The following is a 15,909-nucleotide window of genomic DNA, read 5'->3' as shown; positions in this document are numbered from 1 at the left end:
CAGATTGATTATTGATTTTGCATCAGTCCCTCACAGCTAGGAACGAACTCTTTACAATGAGGGTGGTGGAACACTGCAACAGGTGGTTGGGGCCCCATCCCTGGATCTATTCAGGATCAGGCTCAACAAGGCTTTGAGCACTCTGATCTAGTTGAGGATTTCTCTGCTGACTGCAGAGGGTGTTGGACTAGATGATCTTCAGAGGTCCCTTCCAACCCAGGCCATGCTGTGGTTTTATGATGTAATAACAGGAGTCCATGCATTAGAATGACAAGTTTCACTTTCCTCCCCTCATTTCCATTTCTTAGCTTACAGGTGTAAGGGCCTGTGATGGTTCCTAACTAAGGAACCATTCTTCTTCCACTGATGGAGGTTCTGCTTTTACCAGGTCTTCCTGCTCAACACACATAACTGTAGCTGCTGAACAAAACAGGCTTGTGAAGCACAGAGATTCCCTGCATGCAGACACAGCTTATGTCTCTAGCAGAAATGGAAACCTGTACAGGGCAGCAACAGTACTTCTGCCATGATGGCACCTTCCTGCTTGCAGCTGGGAGCAGAGCGGAGGCAGCAACTCAGCATCCGGCTTCCAAGCCCACATGGCAGAGTCACTGAAGTGAAAGGCTTGAGGAGGGTGGGGGGGAGGGAAGGGAAAGCAAATTCTCATAGGGTTTTCAAAACTAAATGCTAGATTTACAGCTTGTGAGCAGCCAGAGAGAAGAGGAGAATGAGATTGGATGTTAGGAACATCCTCTTTACGATGAGGGTGTTGAGCACTGGAACAGATTGCCTGGAGAGGTAGCTGAGGCCCCATCCCCAGAGATATTCATGGTGAGGCTCCACAGGGCTCTGGGCAACCTGAGCTAGTTGAGGATGCCTCTGCTGACTGCAGAGAGGGTTGGACTAGATGACCTTTTGTCCTGGAAGTCCTGTGTACCCCTAAATTCCTCTCTCTCCGTGGCTTGAATGGGAGGGGGAAAGCCGCCTGGTTCCCCCCCTTCGCCTGCCCTGCGGGCGTGAAGGGGGTGAGCAAAGGGGTCCTGCCCGCACGAGGAGTGCCCTGTGCAGTGCCCGCGCTGAGATCGAGCCGGGATTGGCTGTGCCTTTCCTGCCTAAGGTGTGGTAACTCTGCCCTTTGTCTAGCGAGGGTATAAATATTGGGGGCTTCCCGCCTTTGGGGGTTCCCGCCTTGAAGTCCGTCCCTGCCTGGACGTTCGTGTCTGCCTGAGACTCCCCCGCCTCTCGCTCACCTAAGGTGAATACAGAAAGCTTCAAAGGATTGCTTCCCCATTGCCACCTTTGTAAGAGCTTAACGACTCTTAATGATCCACCTGCGACTGCTGAAAAGGGAATGAGAGAGACAAACCTCAGCAGGAAGCCAGCCTGACCGTGAGTTATTTGGGCTCAACTTTATTAGTAAGAAACCGCTATTAATTAATAGCTAAAGCCTTTTCCAACTTCTGACTTCCAAAATAGTCAGATTATTGATGGCATCCCTGTAGATAATTCTCATGCAACTCAATCTGCTAATTAAACTAAATTAATCTTTGCACATATAGTTTTGGGGGTGGGGTTTTGGGAAAATAAAATAACTATTTTTGTATAAAATTCCTGACTCGGCCACACATTAATTCCTGCCTCCACAACACCTTTGGAGGTCTCTTCTAATGCAGACCACTCTATGATTCTGTGTCTACATTTTGCCACAAGAGGAGCAGTATTGCTCTGTTGAAAGTGTAATTTCCACAGCATACTTCATTTTCTCTCATTTCTTAACCTTCCTCTCACTCATACAATTAATATTGAAAGGTTCCTGGAAGAACATCTTGGAAGTTGAGGTCTCCCAGGTTGCAGGAATGTATGGAGGACATGGAACCTTCTCATTTCTGGGCCACTTGCTTCAAGGAAGCTATTGAGGTGCTGGAGCAGGTCTAGAGGAGAGCAATGAAACTGGTGAAGGAGCTGAGGGAAAGATCTGATGAGGAGAGGCTGAGGGAGCTGGGGGTGTTCAGCCTGGAGGAGATTCAGGGAGGACCTTATCACACTCTACAACTACCTGAAGGAAAGTAATAGTAAGGTGGCAGTCAGGTTCTTCTCCCAGGCAACTTGTGACAAGAGGAGAGCTGTGCCAGGACAGGATATTCAAGTTGAGACTCAATGGGGCTCTGAGCGGCCTGATCTAGTTGAGGATGTCCCTGCTGACTGTAGAGAGGGGAGGACTGGATGACCTTTGGAGATCTTAGATTTGCACCACCTTCAAAGCAGGCAAGTGCTGGGTAAGGAGCCTCTGCAGTGCTGTTAACATGCTTCATTCCTGAGCTGCACTTCCTTAACATCTTGGCACTTTCTGGTGTGTGCTTCACTTGAAATCTGCAATTTACAGCCTCAATGAGCAGCTGTGTCCTTTGGAACACTCACTCCCTTTTCCCTCCCCATCCAGATTCAGAGAGGAAACGATGTCAGCAGAGATTACAACAGAATCATTTCAGTCAGAAGGGACATACAGCAATCATCTAGCCCAACTGCCTGACCACTTTAGGGCTGATCAAAAGTTATTAAGGACATTGTCTATATGCCTCTTTGACAGATGTGGGGCATCATTCACTGCTCTAGGAAGCCTGCTGCAGGTTTGACCACCCTCTCAGTAAAGAAATGCTTCCTAATGTCCAGTCTTAAAGTCACATGGGGCAGGAGGATATGCTGCAGGTTCTGAGACAGAGAACTGCCAAAGTCATAGAATGGTTTGGTTTGGAAGGGACCTCCAAAGGTCATCTACTCCACCCCCCTCCTGCAGTCAGCAGGGACATCCTCAACTAGATCTGGTTGCTTAGAGCCTTGTCCAACCTGACTTTGAATATCTCCAGGGATAAGGCTCAACTGTCTCCCTGGACAACCTAGTGCTCCAACACCCTCATGCCAAAAAACTTGTTCTTCACATCCAATCTAAATTTGCTCTTCTCTCATTTCAAGCCACTGACCTCATCCTATCGCTGCAGCCTTTGCAAACTCCCTCTGCAGCCTTCTTGGAGCCCCCTTCAGCTACTTAAGCTTGCCTGGAGCCTTCTCTTCTCCAGGTGGAATAACCCCAACTCCCTCAGCCTGCCCTCACAGCAGAGGTGCTCCAGCTTCCTGATCTTTTTTATGGCCCTCTTCTGGACCCTCTGCATCAGGTCCATGTCCTTCCTGTGCTGAGGGCTCCAGAGCTGGATGCAGTACTCTAGCTGAGATCTTACCAGAGCACAGTGGCAGAACCACCTCTCTCAACCTGCTGGGCACACTTTCTTTAATGCAGGACAAAGGCTTGTTCAACCCCTAGAAACCTTTCCCCTGAAATACAGCCCTGAATATCTAAGCTGCAGCTGCTGTTGCGCTCTCATTCATGTTGATGTTTGCAGCTGTGGTCAAGAATTAAACTCAGGTAAGGATGCTCTATGTACAAGCCATCTTGTTTTTCCTCTTTTAGCTTTTTGGGGTACATTTGAAGGAAAAGTGGAATAGAAATGACTCCTTTCTTTCCTTTCAGACTTTTTGTCATTCTGGGATTTCTGACACTTGGCTTAGTTGGTCTAGAACTTGTTTATATTACATATAGAATTTGCCTGAAGCTATTCTAGGGAGCTAGGCATGGGAATCTTGAAATGAAAGACTGGTTGTTGCTGTTAAAGCTGCTGCTGATTCAGCCTTTGACCTCAACTGTGCTGTTCATAGGATCACAGGATGTTAGGGGTGGGAAGTGTCCTCTGCAGATCATCGAGTCCAACCCTCCTGCCAGAGCAGGACTCTAGCTCAGCTCACACAGGAACACATTCAGATGGCTCTTGAAAGTCTCCAGAGAAGGAGATTCCACATCTTCTCTGGGCAGTCTGTTCCAGTGCTCTGTGACCCTTACAATAAAGTTTTTCCTGACATTAAGCTGGAACTTGCTGTGCTGTAGTTTCCATCCTTTACCCCTTGTCCTATCCCAGGGCACAAGTGAGCAGAGGCTGTCCCTGTTCCTTCCTTCCTGACCTCCAGCCCTCAGATATTTATAGGCATTTATTAGATCCCTTCTCAGTCTTCTCCTCTCCAGACTAAACAACTCCAGGGCTTTCAGCCTTTCCTCATCAGGCAGTGCTCCAGTCTCTTCAGCATCCTTGTAGCTATCCTCTCTCAAGTAGATCCCTTTCCCTCTTGAACTGGAGAGCCCAGAACTGAATGCAGTATTCCAGGTGGGGCCTCCCTAGGGCAGAGTAGAGAAGGAGGTGAACCTCTCTTAATGTGCTGGACATGCTCTTCTTAATGCACCCCAAGATCCTATTTTCCTTCTTGACCACTAGGGCATATTGCTGGCCCAGGGAGAACTTTTTTGTTCCTTTTCCACAGGGCTGCTCTCTTTTCTCTGTTTATAGGAAAAGACTGTAAATCAGATCCCGTTTTCCTGAGTTTCTGACTATCAGTGATCAGGAAGAGACCTGCTGCACTTGGAAACTAAAATTAAGTCACTCATCCAAATGCTGAACACCAAGAGCTTCTGGCACTTCCATGCACTTACAGAAGGACATTCATGTGCCTGTACTGAGAGGGAATCCTGTTTCTTGTTGCTATTTCAAATGCACAGGAAGCATTTCTGTTGTGAATCCATATGGACACTTCTGTTGCCATTCTTTATGCATAGAAGGTGACAGGATGTCCTCTAAGAATACACAATAGCCCTCATATGTCCTCACACTGCTATATCTTGTAGGACTGCCATGAAAACTTGGACCAGTTTATTGGTTAGTTGTTAATCCATCTTGAGGGGCTTTTTAGTGTGAAAATAGTCCTTTAAAGGACATAGAATGGTCTGGGTTGGAAGGAACCTCCAAAGGTCATCTACTCCAACGCCCTCTGCAGTCAGCTGGAACATCCTCAACTAGATCAGGTTGCCCAAAGCCCTGTCAAGCCTCACCTTGAATATCTCCAGGGGTGGATCCTCAGCCACCTCCCTGGGCAACCTGTTTCACTGTTCCACTGCCCTCAGGTTAAAGAAATTGTTCCTAACATCCAATGTAAATCTGCTCTTTAGTTCGAAGCTGTTGCCTTTTGTTCTACCACCACAAGCCTTTGTATACAGTCTCTATCCTTCGTGTAGGTCCCCTTCAGGTACTACAAGGTTGCTGTTAGGCTTGTCTGGAGCTCCCTCAACCTGTCCTCATAGCAGAGGTGTCCCAACCCCCTGATCATTTCCGTGTCTCTCTCCTGGGCCTGCTTCATCAGGTCCATGTCCTTCCTGTGTTGGGGGCTTCAGAGCTGGACTCAGTACTCCGGGTGGAGTCCCAGCAGAGCAAAGTGGCATAATCCCCTCTCTAGATCTGCTGGCAATGCTGCTTTTGTTGCAGCCCAGGCTTCCATTGGCCTTCTGGGCTGCAAGCTCACACTGTCTGCTTATGTCCAGCTTCTCATCCTTCAACACCCCCAGGTCCTTTTCCATAGGGCTGCTTTCTATCACCTTATTCCCCAGTCTGTATTAATAGAGGATTGTCTAGATGACAGTCTAGGACATACAGTGAGGACTTCAGGTGATGGAAGGTGTCCAGAAAAGGGCAACAAAGCTGGTGAGAGGCCTGGAACACAAACCCTATGAGGAGAGGCTGAGGGAGCTGGGGGTGTGCAGCCTGGAGAAGAGGAGGCTTAGGGCTGACCTCATTTCTGTCTACAACTACCTGAAAGGAGGCTGTAGCCAGGTGGGGGTTAGTCTCTTCTGCCAGGCAACCAGCTACAGAACAAGGGGACACAGTCTCAAGTTATGCTGGGGAAGGTCTAGGCTGGATGTTAGGAGGAAGTTCTTCAGAGAGAGAGTGACTGGCATTGGAATGGGCTGCCCAGGGAGGTGGTGGAGTCACCGTCCCTAGAGGTGTTCAAGAGAAGACTGGATGAGACATTTAGTGTCATGGTCTAGTTGATTGGCCAGGGCTGGGTGCTAGGTTGGACTGGATGAGCTTGGAGGTCTCTTCCAACATGCTTCACTCTATGACTCTGTAATACTGACTGCTCTGAGATTCAGGACAACAGGAGTGTCCAGGAGTTGATAGTTGGTTCAAGAACTTTGACCCAAAGACTGACAGGAGTTTTTATCATGTGTTTGAATGCTGTCTACGAAAAACTGTGAGGGGGGAAAAAATGTTAAATTGCTCTTTTTAGAGCTTCTGCAATAATCCTCACAGCAAGATATTTATTAATGGTTATAATTGCACGTTCAAGATTGCTCTTTGAATTTATTTGGGCCATGCAGATTTAACCCATCAGAGAATGTGAGCACAAAACAATGTGCTTCAATTAATTGTTCCTCTCTCCTTCATGTTTCCCAACATCAGAACACCAATGAGAGGCAAATCACCTCTCCCTAGAATAGAGCAGCACAGACCAAGCTGTTTTAATCCCCTTGCATCCTGGGGAGCAGTGGGTGAAGAAAGAATGTAGACGGAGTGAGCCTGTCTACCTGTGAGAAATGGGAGGTGGATGGAGGTTCACTGACATCAACAATATTTACATGACCTGCATGTGTTATAGAGTCATAGAATGGGCTGGAATGGAAGGCACCTCCAAAGATTGTCTAGTCCAACCTCCCTGCAGTCAGCAGGGGCACTCTTGGCTAGATCAGGTTGCTCAGAGCCCTGTTGAGCTTCACCTTAAATATCTCCAGGGATGGAGCCTCATCCAGCTCCTCCCTGGCCAAACCTGTTGCAGAATTCCAGCACACTCATGCCAGGGAACTTGTTCCTAACATCCAATCATTATGGTAATCCTACCACTACTGCATCTTTCTCCCAAAGCACCTCTTCTGCAAATGGAGCACAGATATGGGTTTTGTGCTGCAGTAGAAGTTGCAGCCAGTTCTGCAGCAGGAAGCATTAGTCCTCTTTCCTCTATTGCTCTCCAAGATCCAGCCCAGCAACTCAGCCATCTTGCAACCTCTTGTCCTGCTTTATGCATTGACGCCTTACAACTACTCTATTCCTGCAGGCTCTTGCTGCCTGCCCATTCATTCCAATGCTCTTCATAAAGCCCACATATCATGCCCTGCAATTCAGATGAACTTTGGTTCACCCTGGTGCTGCTATCTGTTTTCACCTCAGAGCTGCATTCCTCCAAATGATGTCTGTTGAACTGGCAATTCAACCCTGCTCTCACTTCAGGTGATTATATCTTTCCTAGAATCTTCAGTTAGTTTTGTAATGGAACAGATCTTCTTTGCAGCTTCCAGAGTGCTTTCTAGAATGTTGTGATATTCCTCACATTCCTCTAGATCTCAATCATCTTGGTTGCAGAGTTCTGCAGCACCCCATGGATTTTGCACGGTCACAAACACAGAGCAGCAGGTTCAAATACCAATGAAACACTTGCTCATTCATCTTGCTAGCTGCTGTTTACAAGAAGGACAGAAATCAGAAACCACAAAGCTAAGCAAAACATCAGTGTCACGTTCTCCTGTGATTCCCATTAAAAAAAAACCAACAAAACAAATGTTGAATGTCTTTGTGGTCTCTGAGGCAAAATCTTGGAAGCACAGGAAAGAGCTATCACCTCATATAAGCACAGGACATCTTCCAGTTTTCAAGGGCAGACAGAAGTTTGAGGTGTCAGAAGTATGTTATATACAAGGGATTTTCCACTTCTCAGTCTCTGTAATGAGCTCTGTTGAGAGAGGCCAACTTGAAATGCTGCCTGAATCCTACAGAACCAAAGCAGTCCAAGCTGTCAGATGCAAAGCCATTGGTAGTCATACCCCCAGAACAGCCATCAGCTGCCACTTTGGCAGGAACCCAGCATTGTTTGGTGGCATTTACTGTAGGGGACTGACATTCTTTGCACCAGGGAAAGCAATTTAAGCTTTCAGAAGTCGGTATGTATGGTTATTGGGTTTTTCTGTGTGTTGAAGAGTGATTCATATCACACCTTATACTCTGAGTCAGCTTAATTAGCATTGGAAAGGTCATCTCACAGCAATTTAGGTAGATGAAATACAGGAAGTCTTACAGCATTTCCCTTCCTAGCTACAGGAGGGAAAGTCTAAGTACCTCTGTGCTCATGCTTGGGTATGCTTTCGGTCCATAGAGATGCCATTAGGTTAGCTGTGATTAAGATACTGCCACCACCCATACTGCAATCAAAGGTTGGATTCCCTGCAGCAGTGAATCAGAAGCAAAAATGTGTTAGCTCATTGCCTGCTATCACTTAGATATGGTCTATTAACTTAAAACATCAATCACTGGTCAAGAAAAGAAAAGGAAATGTGCAAAAAGGGAGGTGTCTGTAAAGGGCAGAATTTTACCTGTAGCTAGAAGAGGCTGTGCAGTGAGTCTGAAAAGGAATAGGAACCAGTGAATCAGACAGGAGCCCTGGCCCTAGGGCAACATGCTCCTGGATGTATCAAATTTAGTAATGTGAATTTAATAGCGTGTCATTAAGATAATGTCCCGTTGGCTTTACCCTCATAAATCACCTCCCACTGCATGACCTAACTGGATTGTTCCAATTTTGTTTCAATAGTATTTCATAGCCTAGGCAAAGTTATCCCTATATAGAACAGGATACCTTTCGTACAGTTCATGCCCATCTCCTACAAGAATAGCTTTGCCTGACAGTTTGTGCTAGTTTGAGCCTAGCTAGAATGTTTTGGTGGGAAGAAATAGATTATAGGCTGTAGAAGGAAAACAAGGCTGATGTCTGCCTCACTCATTGGCTTGCTGAGATGTATAAGAATAAGAATCAAAACATAGTTAAAGCACAACTACTTCTCCTGCTGGTGAGCTCTGAGCTGCATCTCTCTTCTAACCTCACCTCTGTTTCTCTGACTAATCCACTTTGCTTCCTAACCCCCTGGCTGAACCTCCATTCTTCCTTGGGACTGGGGTAAGGTTGAGAGGGGTGGGAGAAGGTGAAAGGGCAGTTGGGAGCCTCTCCTGGAGACTCAGGTTTCTGGGAGGGCTGTTGTGTTTCTGTATTATCTTTTACCTTGTATATTTTTATATACATATATATATACAAATACATTATATATATGTATATACTATATATACTATATATATAGTTATATAGTGTGTATATATATATATAAAATATATATATATATCATATATAACTATATATACTGTAAATATCTGCTTGTATATTGTGCTAAGATGTAAATATAAGCTTCATTCAAATTTCCAGAGCTGGCTGAGTCTAGTCTGGGTGATTTCCAAAGTGTGGGGGACAGGTAACACCCAAACCATCACACAGTTTTGGGCTCCCCAGTTCAGGAGAGACAGGGACCTGCTGGAGAGTCCAACAGAGAGCCACAAGGATGACTGAGGGACTTGAGCATCTCCCCTACAAAAAGAGACTGAGAGCCCTGGGGCTGTTTAGTCTGGAGAGGAGAAGACTGAGGGGGGATCTGATCAATGTCTATAAATATCTGAGGGATGGGTGTCAGGTGGATGGGGCCAAACTCTTTTTGGTGGTCTGTAGCAGTAAGACAAGGAGCAATGGATACAAAGTGGAACACAGAAGGTTTCGTCTCAACACGAGGAGAAACTTCTTTACAGTGAGGGTGACAGAGCCCTGGAACAGACTGTCCAGAGAGGTTTGGAGTCTCCTTCTTTGGAGACATTCAAAACCTGCCTGGATGTATTTCTGTGTAGATGACCCTGGGTGATCCTGCTCTTCGCAAGGAGGTTGAACTTGGTGCTCTCTGGAGGTCCCTTGCAACCTCTAATATTCTATGATCATCGTAATTTTGCTTTCTATAGACTGTCTAATCATCCTTCCCTGAACTAAGACCCTCTAGAAGTGTTCCGCCCCATTAATTAAGGATTAAATACAGCATTAAAATCTTAACTTTCAGTCAGGAAAATCACAGAATCAACCAGGTTGGAAGAGACCTCCAAGATCATCCACTCCAACCTATCACCCAGCCCTAGCCAGTCAACTAGACCATGGCACTAAGTGCCTCATCCAGGCTTTTCTACAACACCTCCAGGTGACTCCACCACCTCCCTGGGCAGCCCATTCCAATGCCAATCACTCTCTCTGAAAACAACTTCCTCCTAACATCCAGCCTAGACCTCCCTCAGCAGAACTTGAGACTATGTCCCCTTGTTCCATTGCTGGTTGCCTGGTAGAAGAGACCAACCCCCACCTGGCTACAGCCTCCCTTCAGGTATTTGTAGAGAGCAATGAGGTCAGCCCTGAGGCTCCTCTTCTCCAGGCTGCACACCCCCAGCTCCCTCAGCCTCTCCTCACAGGGCTGTGCTCCAGGCCCCTCACCAGCTTCGTCACCCTTCTCTGAACACATTCCGATACCTCAACATCTCTCTTGAATTGAGTATCCCAGAACTGGACACAGTACTTAAGGTATGGCCTGACCAGTGCTGAATACAGGGGAAGAATAACCTCCCTTGTCCTACTGGCCACACTGGTCCTGATCCACTACTTTGGCTCTCCCAAACCACTACAGCCAGGATGCCACTTTCTGTCCTGGCCACCTGGGCACACTGCTGGCTCAATGCTGTTTGAGGAAACAGGGGAAAAAGGAATACAGAGGGTGAACTAAAGGTATGTTAGGGGACCCAGCCTCTTCCAGGACTAATGCAAGGATGATAGTCAATAGGTGTCCATGGGACTAAAGCGGCAAAGACTGTTTTGAATGGTAACTAAGCTCAACAGGACCATTCATTCTGTCAGCTCTAGTGCTCCTCTCTGTAGCACAGAGGTGTACTCACAGTGGCACTTCAGCCCTCTCCATACTGAGAAAGGGATAGGTCATGCAGGCAGCAACAAATTGATGAAGCAGGGGTGAAAATGTGCACTGAGTGCCACTTAGCAGGAACAGCACTCAACAGTAAAGCTAATTTGCTGGCAAAAAGGGTAACCTGTGCAAAAACTTTGAAAGTTGATTTGTTCCAAGTAGATGAAAGACATTTTTGGTGATAATTTGACCCAGCACTGCACAGTCTCCATTGAGTTGACTGTGAAGGCAAGATGAAGTCAGATCACAGGGAAAGGACCGGACACACAAGTTGCACGGGTGTTGAAGGCTGCAGAAGCATAATGCAGAGACCCAGACACCTAGTTTTACAATCAGAGCCTCAAGCCAATAGCTTCCATGACTGGCTGACATGACACGATAGCTACTGAATACACAAGACCCCCAGGGTCTTGACTTAATGACACAAACTGATCCTCATTGTTTAGCCCAGTGTGCCAAGGCAAACAGGCTCACACAGCCTCCTCCTTTGACTTCCTTCCTTCTCCTAGAAACCAGGGGTTCCTAATGGTCACAGGCACAGGGAACTCAGAGCATGTGTCTTGGTCTCACCTCCCAGGCACCCAGCAACGGAACAAGAGGACATGGTCTCAGACTGTGCCAGGGCAGATTTAGGCTGGAACTTAGGAAGAAATTCTTCACAGAAAGAGTGAATGGCATTGAATGGGCTGCCTGGGGAGGTGGTGCAGTCACCACCCCTGGAGTTGTTTAAAAGGAGGCTGGATGAGGCACTTAGTGCCATGGTCTAGTTAATTAGAAGGGTTAGGTGATAGGTTGGTCTCGATGATCCTAGAGGTCTTTTCCAACCTAGGTGGTTCTATGATTCTGTGATTCTGTCTGAACAACAAATAGCACAAACTTTCTACCCTTTCTTTCCTAAAGGAGCTAATCTGGTGGTTCTCATGTCTTTCATGACTCCTGTCCCATCCTTCAAGGATAAACTCCATGCGCATCTCAGTAACTACTTACGCAGTGCAAGTTACTCCAGCAGATTATAACATAACAGGGGAATCACTCAGCACAGAGTGCATCGCAGGTGGGAGGTGTTGGGTGGAAAAAGTTCAAGACTAGAAGAGCAGACCCAAGAGAGAACAGAGTGAGAAGCATTCTGTGTGCATGGCACCAGAAATCAGGGCTTTATGTGCTGGTTTGCCTTCATTGTGTGATCTCATATTCATGTTTACCTCCAGAAGTTACCAGCAACACATTCCCCCAGAAACACCTCTCTCACATCTGTTCCCATCAACACTTCCTGGATTTTAGCTAGACTGCTCAAGGGAGATAGAAAGCCACTGAAAGTTGTCCTTGGTAGTCTTAGGATGCAGTGTAAGGATGGCCAGCTCTTGCGTTCACAGCCATACATGGTTCACTTGAGGCTAAACTTGCTTTGTCTCAGTGCCCACTGATATAACTGATGCTCACTTATAGCTCAGCACTGAACTGAAGCATGGAGATGGTGACATGCTTGGAGGTGCTTCCAGTAACACACACAAAATAATCCAGAGGGGAACAACTGCCACCCACTGGGAGCTGCTTCAGCTGCACAGTCACTGCGAATGTCACCTCTCTACCATCATGGAGCATGTTCAAAGCAGGGGAGTTGCACACAGGTCAAGAACACAGTAGTAAAAACAAGGCAAGGATAATCTGCTGGGTATTAGCACAAGGATATGTGTAATGAAAGGTCAGCTAGTTCAGGAGAAGCCCCTTTGATGTTTCAGATCTGCCTGACATCTGAGGAGTCAGCTGCCTTATGGAGTTGGCAGCAGGAGCTACTGTTTTTCTCAGGCTCTTTTCCTCATGCCTGCTGCATGCAAAGCAAGGACACATTTAGAGCTGCTGATTGGCCAGAACTGCCTTCAAAAATCTTTGCTTGTCAGAACAAGGACACCCCAAATCCTGCAGGATTAGTGCAGGCAGTGTTAGAGAGCTGCTTTTAACAGCAAGAGCCCACAGGTCATTTTCCTTTCTGTTCCCCTGTCAGCCAGCTAGTACGTCCCCTTCTCTAGCTGGTTCTGCCATGCAAGAACACAGATTCAGAAGAGCTCTGCTGCTGGGCTACTGCTTCTCTGCCTCCTGAGCTCTTCTTTCAACTAAAAGCAGCTAGTACAGTCCCAGCCTTGCTAAGCAGATTAAATGACTGAGGAGTTCTGTGTGAATCACAACTGAGAAACCTTGTGGGGCCATGTCCTTCAGATGGGAGATGGGGAGCAAAACCGTTGCAATCCCGCTTTTTGTACCTGTACCTTAGTGCTGCTAACCAAGGCAAAGTCTAGCTTCAAGGAGTCCGGGCTATATATCAGCCAGCAGCTCAGCACCTGACCTGGCTTTATTCAGCAAGCATGTCTTAAATTAATATGCTTTGGGTACGATTGTCCTTGGGGAGGGGGAAGGACAGTGTAAGCACATGAGTGCAGAGTTCTAATCTTCTATTAGAGAGGCATTCGCTGCCTTCTCATATGTTAGAAGGGAGAGAGTCAGATGAAGCTCTGACATTTTGTCTGCATAGAACTGGAGCTGCATACTTCCACCAAGGAGAAATGGTGCTGGCTGCTGTGAAGGAAAGGGCTTTGCTGTGCTCAGGTTTCTCTGAATCAGATTTATTTGCAGATGCAGGTGAGCTGCTGCTGCCCCTACAAAACCTCTTCTCTCCACAGGGTTCTTGGTAACATTTTCCTCATGGCTCCCAAATGTGCTCCTACAAAATCTCTGCTGTCCACAGAGCTCTTGGTAACATCTTCCTCATGGCTCCCAAGTGCCTCTTTTATTTTTGATGGAGGTTAGAGGAAAACTCCCACTGCCTTTGAAACACAAATATCTTCTCACTGCAGCCAGCTGTGTCACTCCTGAACCTTTTGCAAAGCAATTCCTTTTTTGAGGGATTCCACTTAGAACAGGAATGTGCTGCCCTGTTCCCTGAGGAAGGTGCTCCACTCTTACCCTGAGAACTGCATCATGGCTCATCTTGGGTCAATTGCTAGCATCTGCAAAGCTATCTAGTCTTGGCAGCAGTCTGCAGCGCTGAACCGGAGCAGAGCTCCCCAGGTACACAGCCACTGCACATTAGTGCTGGCAGGGCAGCAGCCAGCGCAGTGCACAGGGAAGCAAAGCAGCCTTGCCATGATCTTACAAAGCCAGTAAGCTTGAAGTGGAAAGGAGCCAGCCCCCCACCCTTCCCTCGTTTGTAAGCCAGTCTCACAGCAAGCAACACCTGTCATGGGCTCCATTTTCCATTTCCCAGTTGCTCTTCTCCCTCTCCTTTCTCATCTGTGATGGAGGACAGGAGAGGTTATGGGATCACCTGGTCATTTCCAGCTGTCATCATACCCCTGACTGACATGATTCAGTTTAGGAAATGGACTTAGCTGAGTTCCAGAAGTCAATGACTCAAGTCCTCTCCTATGAGAACAGACTGAAAGAGTTGGGGCTGTTCAGTCTGGAGAAGAGCAGGCTCCCAGGTGACCTTCTTGTGGCCTTCCAAGATCTGAAGGGGGCCTACAGAAAAGCTGGGGAGGGACTTTTTAGGCTGTCAGGGAGTGACAGGACTAGGGGGAATGGAGCAAAGCTGGAGGTGGGGAGAATCAGAGTGGACATGAGGAGGAAGTTGTTCAGCATGAGAGTGGTGAGAGCCTGGCATGGGTTGCCCAGGGAGGTGGTTGAGGCCCCATGGCTGGAGGTGTTTAAGGCCAGGCTGGCTGAGGCTGTGGGCAGCCTGCTTCTAGGGTAGGGTGTCCCTGGGGGTTGGAACTAGATGATCCTTGTGGTCCCTTCCAACCCTGACTGTTTCTATGATTCTAAGTCTGACATCAAATCATTTCTTTCCCCCAAAACTCAGGTCATGACCCTGTGCAACCCAGGCAAATATCTCTTGGTAAGTCAGACTAGTATCCCATTCCTTTATAGAAGACTGTCCTCCAGTTCTTAAGGGACAGCTTCACCTCACAGGATTTTCCATGTAGGAACTTCTGAGCAGAGCCAAATTACTTTAAAAACAATTATATAAACCATAGAATGATAGGGGTTGGAAAGGACCTCAAAAGATCATCCAGTCCTGCCAGAGCAGGATCACCCAGAGTAAGCTGCACAGGAACGCATCAAGGTGAGTTTTTAATGTCTTCAGAGTAGACTCCACAACCTCTCTGGGCAGCCTGTTCCAGGGCTCTGACATCCTCACAGTGAAAAACCTTTTCCTTATGTTCATGTGGGACCTCCTCTGCTCCAGCTTGCACCCACTGGCCCTTGTCCTATCATTAAACTTCAGTGAGCAGAGCCTGGCTCTGTCCTCCAGACACTTTATCAACATGAATGAGGTCACTCCTCAGGCTCCTCTGCTCCAAGCCCCAGCTCTCTCAGCCTGTCTTCAGCAGGGAGATATTCCATTGCCTTCAGCATTTTCATGGCTCTGTGCTGGACTCTTTCAAGCAATTCTCTGAGGTCCTTCTTGAACTGAGTGGCCCAGAACTGGACACAAGATTTCAGATATGCCATCACCAGGGCAGAGTAGAAAAATAATTAGCTACTGTGACATTTTGTATAAACAAAGAAAAAAATGTCAGGAGAAGAAAAAAGTTAATCCTATATGGATTTATCCACAATGTTCTTTAATCCCACAGCTCTTCTAGGACTACCTAGTCCTACTGAGAACAGTGCTGGGCCTGGGCCTGTTCAATATATTTATTGATGGTCTGGACAAGGAGATTGGGTCCAGCATCAGTAAGTTTGCAGATGACGCCAAGCTAGGAGCAGGTGTGGATCTGTTGGAGGGTAGGAGAGCCCTGCAGAGGGACCTAGACAGGCTGGATGGGTGGGCAAAGGACAAGGGGATGAGATTTAACAAGGCCAAGTGCAGGATTCTGCACTTTGGCCACAACAACCCCAAGCAGTGCTACAAGCTGGGGACAGAGAGGCTAGAGAGCAGCCAGGAAGAAAGGGACCTGAGAGTACTGGTAGATAGTAGCTGAAGATGAGCCAGCAGTGTGCCCAGGTGGCCAGGAGAGCCAATGGCATCCTGGCCTGGATCAGGAACAGTGAGACCAGTAGGACAAGGGAGGTTATTCTGTCCCTGTACTCAGCACTGGTCAGGCCACAGCTTGAGTGCTGTGTCCAGTTCTGGGCCCCTCAATTCAAGAGAGATGTTGAAATAT

This window comes from Pogoniulus pusillus, chromosome 4 (genome assembly GCF_015220805.1).
Source record: "Pogoniulus pusillus isolate bPogPus1 chromosome 4, bPogPus1.pri, whole genome shotgun sequence".
NCBI classification, from domain to species: Eukaryota; Metazoa; Chordata; class Aves; order Piciformes; family Lybiidae; genus Pogoniulus; species Pogoniulus pusillus.
The sequence above is the reverse complement of the archived record's forward strand: the minus strand, read 5'-3'. Positions refer to the sequence as shown.